Raw genomic sequence first — 7,654 nt, forward strand, 5'->3', positions numbered from 1 at the left:
ATAAACAATTGCATGCATTCTAAAGTAGGAGAAACGATCGTCTAGTCATCTACTTCTTATGACGCTCCCGCCACTGCTCTGTGGCTCGATCCCTCGTCTAGGGCAGGAAGAAGACACTTCCTCATGTCAACGAGCCGCCTGTACATCTCTTAGCTTGTGTACGCGTCCATGGCCGCGTACTTGACATGTTGTTCATCCAGTCTCTCATGCCACACACTGTGCCAGGTGTTCTTTTCCTTATTGCTCTCATTCTTCATCTTCATGTAGTAGGGTTCGGTGAGGGCCGAGGAGAGGTCAACCAGGGAGTACAGTTTGTTTTTGTCGCTGCCCCAGACCTTGTAGTGGTGCTGGATGTTGACAAGATTTGGGCATTTCAAGTCCGAAACCTTGAGCGCTTTGAGATCGTTGGTGGTGTCCACCGTAGCGAAACTATAGTCGGAGCTGTTGATAAACCTGGAGAAACGCTCGCAAGGCCTTGTGGCAAGGTGGTAGTGGTAGAAGAGGACAGCATGTCGCACGCACAACTGGGCGACGACAACCTTCTGATCGTGCCCGGCACGACCGATGGTGTACTCGAGGTTGAAGCCGACCACTCGGTACTTGTCCTCCGCAAGGAACTGCTCCATAGTTTGGATGGAGCTCTCCACTAAGACCGGATCGTTCGTGTTCACCACCGAGAGGGCCTTCCCCCTCACGTGGGTGTCCACTACGTGATGCGTGGTGAACTGCCCGCCATTGTCGTCATCGGCCGCCGGGAGCGCCATTGGAGCCACGGGGAGCGCCATTGGAACCGCTAGATGTCCTCTCTGTATGTGTCGTCATGGGTGTGCTTATTGTGTCATGTGACGCGAGAGATATAAGGTAAATGGCCGCAGGAACAAATGGGGGCCGGGCGGCCTAGATTCTCTGCGCGTCCGCATGTCAGTTTTTGCAGCGGGTAACTGCATCGTCGCGCCGCGCCCGGCGCAACCGCATGCATACGAACGTGCGTGATCGTGCGGCGGCCCCAAACACTGGCAGCGTGCATGGAGGGACGAGGGCAGAGCACCCGGAGGGATGCGAGAGCAGAGCGCGCGCGGCAGGATGCGAGCAGAGCGCGCCGCGGCTGTGTGAACCGCAAGCAACTACACGCATAGAGCAGTTGAACACGCAGGAAATGGTCGCCTACAAGCTGGCCGACAGTTGTGTCGCTGCGTAGAGAGCGGCCGTGTGCTACCACCTCTGTCTAGTCTATAGTCCCCTTTATATTCCGTGCCATACTTTGCCCTCAAATTTAACCAACAAAATGTTAATGCATGTTACAAAAATTATATAATTGGAAACTATGTTCAAATACGAATCCAACTATATAATCTTTGGCGACATGCATTTGTATTTTATTAGTTAAATCATACTTATAAACCAAGACGGGGGTATAGTAGGTAACTAAATCACAAACTTTTTTATTAACCGTATGTGTACGTGGCCTTTCGTCCTCCCCTCGCATGTCTTGTCACCCCGCTGCCGCAGACGGCTTACATCGCAAGTTTGCGCAGTGCGCGGGGGCATTCTTTTGGCCAAACGGTGGCGCCAATGAATCGTTGGTGAGCCCGTTCCCGTGCAACCTCGTAGGTTCCCACGCAAGCTTCCGCCCGACTCGGTGAAATCCCCCAAAATCCCAATGCTTACCGGCCTGCTATAAAAACCCTCACGGCCGGCGAGTCCTGCGTCGCATTTTCCCTCCCTCCCTGTAGCTTACCTCGTCTGCTACTCCCACAATCACCAATGGCACCGGTCCGTTGTCGTTGCTCAGCCACTCTGCCGTCATCAGAGGATAGCTCCAGCTGAGAGGCTACACCGCGGCGGGGGCGCAGTCCCCGGCATAGTGTAGTGCGCGTGGCGTCCCTGTTGGGTGTGCGCGGAACACCCACCACAAGCTCCGCCGCCGGTGCCCGTCGGCAGCTGTTGCCGGCCGTCGTTGCCGCCACACCACCATCGAAAGCCAGGGCCATCACCCGCTCCACCACTGCGACCCGAAGGCAGGAGGTGGCCGTCGTGGCCGCCACCCCACTGCCGGCCACCGTGGCCATCACCTGCTCCGCCACCGCGGCCCGAAGGCAGGAGGTGGTGGTCGTGGCCGCCACCCCATCATCGGCCGCCGTGGCCGCCAGCCCACCGTCGATCGCCGGGGTCATCACCCGCTCCACCACCGCTGCCCGAAGGCGGGAGGTGGAGGTGGATGCCCGCACGTGCGTCAGCGACCTTGCGCGCTACACTGAGTTCCTGCGGGAGGAGGAGGAGCGCCTCGTCGAGCGTGCAAAGAGCCTTACCGCCGCCGTGGCCGCGGCACACGCCGCCTCAGAGGCGAGGAATCAGGAGATCTACGAGGAGAACCACCGCTTCGAGAGGGGTCGTCTGGAGCGGCAGAGGGCATTCGAGGTGAGCGCCGCTGGAGCTGCAACAACGGCAGGCACCGTATTGCGGTTGCCCAGCTCATCGGTAGGCTCCTCCTCCGCCACCTCTTACTGAGCACGCTCGGCAGAGGAGAGGCAGCTGGAAGTAGTACAAAGCACCTCTGCAGTAGTAGTAGTATTTAGCGGATATTTTGTCCAGTTCATTTGACTATAGATGTGGTGGAACTATACAACGTACTTAAAATTAGCTAGTATATATAGTTGAACTAGCTATTTCAGTACGTGGTTGGCAACAATTGGGGAGAAGTTTGGTTTGTTCAGCTGTTGATTTGAACTATTTGTATAAATTAAGAACGACTGCTTAATCTATGAATGAAATCTATGCTTAATTACTGAATTTTAGTTGCAAAAACTAGATACTGCTAGTGATTTTTAGCTTCATATTTTGACAAATCGCAGTGTTACAAGGTTGACAAATGGCAATGTCACTAGATCAACAAATGTCAATCTTTCCAGTGTGACAAATGGCAACATACCCAATATGACAGATGCAAATCTTACCAAATTGTTTGTAAGTGGTTGCACACGGGTCATCCAAATGAACCGTTTGCGTTGAACAAATGCACAAATCCTGCTCTCACTTTGCATCATGTCGTCCCGGGATCGACGGGCGGGGCGCGGGAGGGCGGCAGCTGGCAGCGCTAAGAGGTAGCGTTCGACGGCGGCGTCCCATGCCGCTGAGGGGGGGGGGGGGCACACGGAGAGGAAGGCAGGCAGCCATGGAAGTCAAAGGGCTCGCTACCCAGTGAGCCTACTCAGCATATAGCTTGCCCGCTTCCCGGTGAGCCTGCGCATTCGAGGACAACTTGCACGCCTCTCGGTCAGCCTGCGCACTGGACTGTGCTCGCACGCATCCCATTCAGTCAAGGTCAAGCAGCTATCTGCACAGCACCTCATACAGCCATTCAAACCAAGACACGTGGCGTCACGTGAATGGTTAACAGGACGCACACGGTTTGAATTATACAAACGTTTGAGATATTAAAGTGGCAGCTATTTTTTCAAAATGCCTTTGTTGGCTGTCATTATTTGAGTGCGCCCTCTCTCAAAATGGACATGAAAAATACCATAGCATGTTGGGTGCCATTCCATGATAGCATGCCATGTTTCATGAATTTCAGACGAGTTTTGGATTTACTAGAATTTAAAAATAAAGTATCTCAACATTTTGCTGGCAATCAACGGTGCTCTGGTGTTTGAAATTCATTCCCATTTCTTGCATGGGACCTAAGCATGCACCCAAGGACACAAATTTGATTTTTCAACCAATTTATATGCATTGGAGCATGTACATGTAGTTCAAATTTGAATTATGCACATAAATGCATTGAAAACTCAACTAATGCATAAAAATTTCCAAACGAACCCCGAAAAATCACAAAAATTGACACAACACTCCTGTTGTGCTATGTTGACACGAGGAATTTTTTGAAAGCAATAAGAGGCAATGGATATCGTTTCATCCCCAAATGTGGGACATTCCCTATCGAAACCATCAGGCTTGTTGTGAGAAGCATATACCCAAACATGCCCCAAATGGGACAAAAAAATTACCACAGCATGTTGATGCCGCTCCATGATAGCATGCCTAGTTTCATGAATTTCAGACGAGTTTTGGATTTACTAGAATTTAAAAACCAAGTATCTCAATGTTTGCGGCCGAGTGACGGTGGCAGGGTGTTCGACATTCATTCCCATTTCTTGCATGGGACCTAAGCATGCAACCAAGAACACCGATTTGAATTTTCAACCAATTTATATGCATTAGAGCATGTGCATGTAGTTCAATTTTGAATTATGCACATGAATGCATTAAAAACTCAGTTAATGCATAAAAATGTCCAAGCGAACCCCGAAAAATCCCAAAAATTGACACAACACTCCTGTTGTTCTATGTTGACACTAGGAAAAAAAATTGAAATCGAGAAGAGGAAACGGATATCGTTTCGTCCAGAAAGCTGAAACGTTCCCTACCGAAACCATCACAGTTGTTGTGAGAAGCTCTGGTTTATGAGAAGCTTATACCCAAACCTGCCCCAAATGGGACAAATTTTTTACCACAGCATGTTGATGGCGCTCCATGATAGTATGCCAATTTTCATGAATTTCGGACGAATTTTGGATTTACTAGAATTACAAAAGCAAGTACGTCGACGTTTGCCGGAGAGCCACGGTGCCGTGGTGTTCAAATTTCATTCCCATTTCTTGCATGCGACATAAGCATAAACCCACGGACACATATATGATTTTACAACCCATGTTGGTGCACCGGAGCATGTGCATGTAGTTTAATTTTGAATTGTGCACCTGAAATGGCTAGATAACCAATTTAATGTATAAAATGTTCAAACAAACCCTAAATAATTCCAATTCTTTTACGACACACATATAGTTGCATGTTCATTGCAGATAAAAGGTCTAGCAATTCAAACACCATCCATTGCCGCTGTGACCCCATTATGTAATTCAAATCAAGATGAAAAATCAAGTAGATCGCACACAGTTTATTATCGCCAACCATGTGAGATGCAACACAAAATATCCTGGAGCATCGTCAGTGTATAGTACGCCTATGGCTTACGCGAGAAGGTGCGTCGGGTACAGTCCACAGCCGACGTCTCAAGCACACTAGCTCGCTCCCCAAATATCATTTCACTCTTCAGTCGTCGCCAGTGAAAGATGGGCACGTGGACCCGCGTCGTGAGGGCAACTTCGGTGGCCCACTCCGGCGAGAGCGCGGCCGCAGCTGCCATGCGCGTGCTAACAAGGTGCATGAGCACAGCCGCAATCTGCGACCGGGCGGCCAAGGCAGCCCAAACGGCCGCTGTTGCTTCTCAGGTGGCAGCAGCCACATCTGCCTCGGGGATAGCAACTGGCGAGAGCGGCACAACAGCTGTCCGTTCTGCAGCGGTGGCCTTAGCCCTGATGGAGGCCACCCATGACCATGTTGAGGCCGCCCACGCCCAGCTCGTGGCGGTCACCGCACAAATTGAACGAAGCTTCTCAGACAACGGTCGGCAACCCACGGCCGAAGAGTTGGCAATTGCCGAGAGCGTTCGAGCAGCCGCCCATTCCTCAACCGCATACCTTGCGATGACGGAATCTGTCCAAGCCCAGATCGAGGCTGCCCACGCCCAGCTCATGGCATCCTTTTCCAAAGAGATGGCGGACGCGGATGGCGAGATGCTTGCCGAGTATGGTGCGATGGATGCCATGGAGCCCCTTTCTCAGGAGACCGTCGAGCGTGAGCTGGACATGGAGGCGGTGGCGGAGATCGACGAGCACCAGCCGTAGTACTAGTACTCTTTGTTTTGTTTAATTAAGAGCACCAGTCTTTAATTTGTTAGAGTAATGTTTAGGTCAGCTAGCTCTGTTTAACTGCTGAACTTGCTCGATTAAGAAGTGTGGGTGTGCTGTAGTCTCCGTTGTGTACCCAAATTATGCAATGACGTGGATGACCACTGTAACCATGGAAATTCGAACCAAAATTTTTGACGTTTAAACTCATCACACACGGGTTAAGCTATCTGAATCATTTGTGATGTTCACATATCGTACACAGTTCTGAATAAGGGACCATGTCTGATGACACTTTGCGCGCCAGTTTTTTCGCTGAAGCGATTCCAAATTTTCGGCTTCCGCAGAAATATCTACCTCCCCGCCCCTCCCCCTTACCAAAAGCCACATTTCCCCTGTTTCCACCTTCCTTTCCAAGTTGAAACCTTCACTCCTTGCTTGCAGCGCCGCCTCCTCGTCGGCGACCCTCCTTCACACAGCTCGGCCTCTTCTATCCAGGCAGGTAATCCATACCCGACCCCCATCCTCCTCCTCCTTCCACATTCCACATGCCCAGACCGCCGGTGCGAGCGCGACACCTTCCACCCAAATCACCGACCCCTCCACCAAATAAGTGTTGGGGAACGTAGTATTTCAAAAAAATTCCTAAGATCACGCAAGATCTGTCTAGGAGATGCATAGCAACGAGCGGGGAGAGTGTGTCCACGCACCCTCGTAGACCGAAAGCGGAAGCATTAAGTAACGCGGTTGATGTAGTCGAACGTCTTCGCGATCCAACCGATCAAGTACCGAACGCACGACACCTCCGCGATGTGCACACGTTCAGCTCGGTGACGTCCCTCAAACTCTTGATCCAGCTGAGGTCGAGGGAGAGTTTCGTCAGCACGACGGCGTGATGACGGTGATGATGAAGTTACCGATGCAGGGCTTCGCCTAAGCACTACAACAATATGCCGAGGTGGAAATCTGTGGAGGGGGGCACCGCACACGGCTAAACAATCAACTTGTGTGTCTATGGGGTGCCCCTTGCCCCCGTATATAAAGGAGCAAGGGGGAGGCCGGCCGGCCCTCATAGGGCACGCCCAGGGGGGGCAATCCTACTCCAAGTAAGAGTTGGATCCCCCCTTTTCCTAGTCCTACTAGGAGAAGAACGAAGGAGAGGGGAAAGAGAAGGAAGGGGGGGGGGCGCCGCCCCTCCCCTAGTCCAATTAGGACTAGGCCCATGGGGGGCGCGTGGCCAGCCCTTGGCTGCCCCTCTCTCTCTCCCCTAGGCCCAATAAGGCCCATTACTTCCCCGGTGGTTCCGATAACACTTCCGGCATTCCGATATTTATCCGGTGACCCCCGGAACTCATCCAGTGTCTGAATAAGATTGTCCAATATATCATTCTTCATGTCTCGACCATTTCAAGACTCCTCGTCATGTCCATGATCACATCCAGGACTCTTAACAACCTTCGGTACATCAAAACACATAAACTCATAATATCGATCGTCATCGAACGTTAAGCGTGCGGACCCTACGGGTTCGAGAACTATGTAGACATGACCGAGACTCATCTCCGGTCAGTAACCAATAGCGGAACCTGGATGCTCATATTGGCTCCCACATATTCTATGAAGATCTTTATCGATCAAACCGCATAACAACATACGTTGTTCCCTTTGTCATCGGTATGTTACTTGCCTGAGATTCGATCGTCGGTATCTCAATACCTAGTTCAATCTCGTTACCGGCAAGTCTCTTTACTCGTTCTGTAATGCATCATCCCGCAACTAACTCATTAGTCACATTGCTTGCAAGGCTTATAGTGATGTGCATTACCGAGAGGACCCAGAGATACCTCTCCGACAATCGGAGTGGCAAATCCTAATCTTGATCTATGCCAACTCAACAAACACCA

The sequence above is a fragment of the Triticum aestivum genome, chromosome 7D, assembly GCF_018294505.1.
Source record: "Triticum aestivum cultivar Chinese Spring chromosome 7D, IWGSC CS RefSeq v2.1, whole genome shotgun sequence".
NCBI classification, from domain to species: Eukaryota; Viridiplantae; Streptophyta; class Magnoliopsida; order Poales; family Poaceae; genus Triticum; species Triticum aestivum.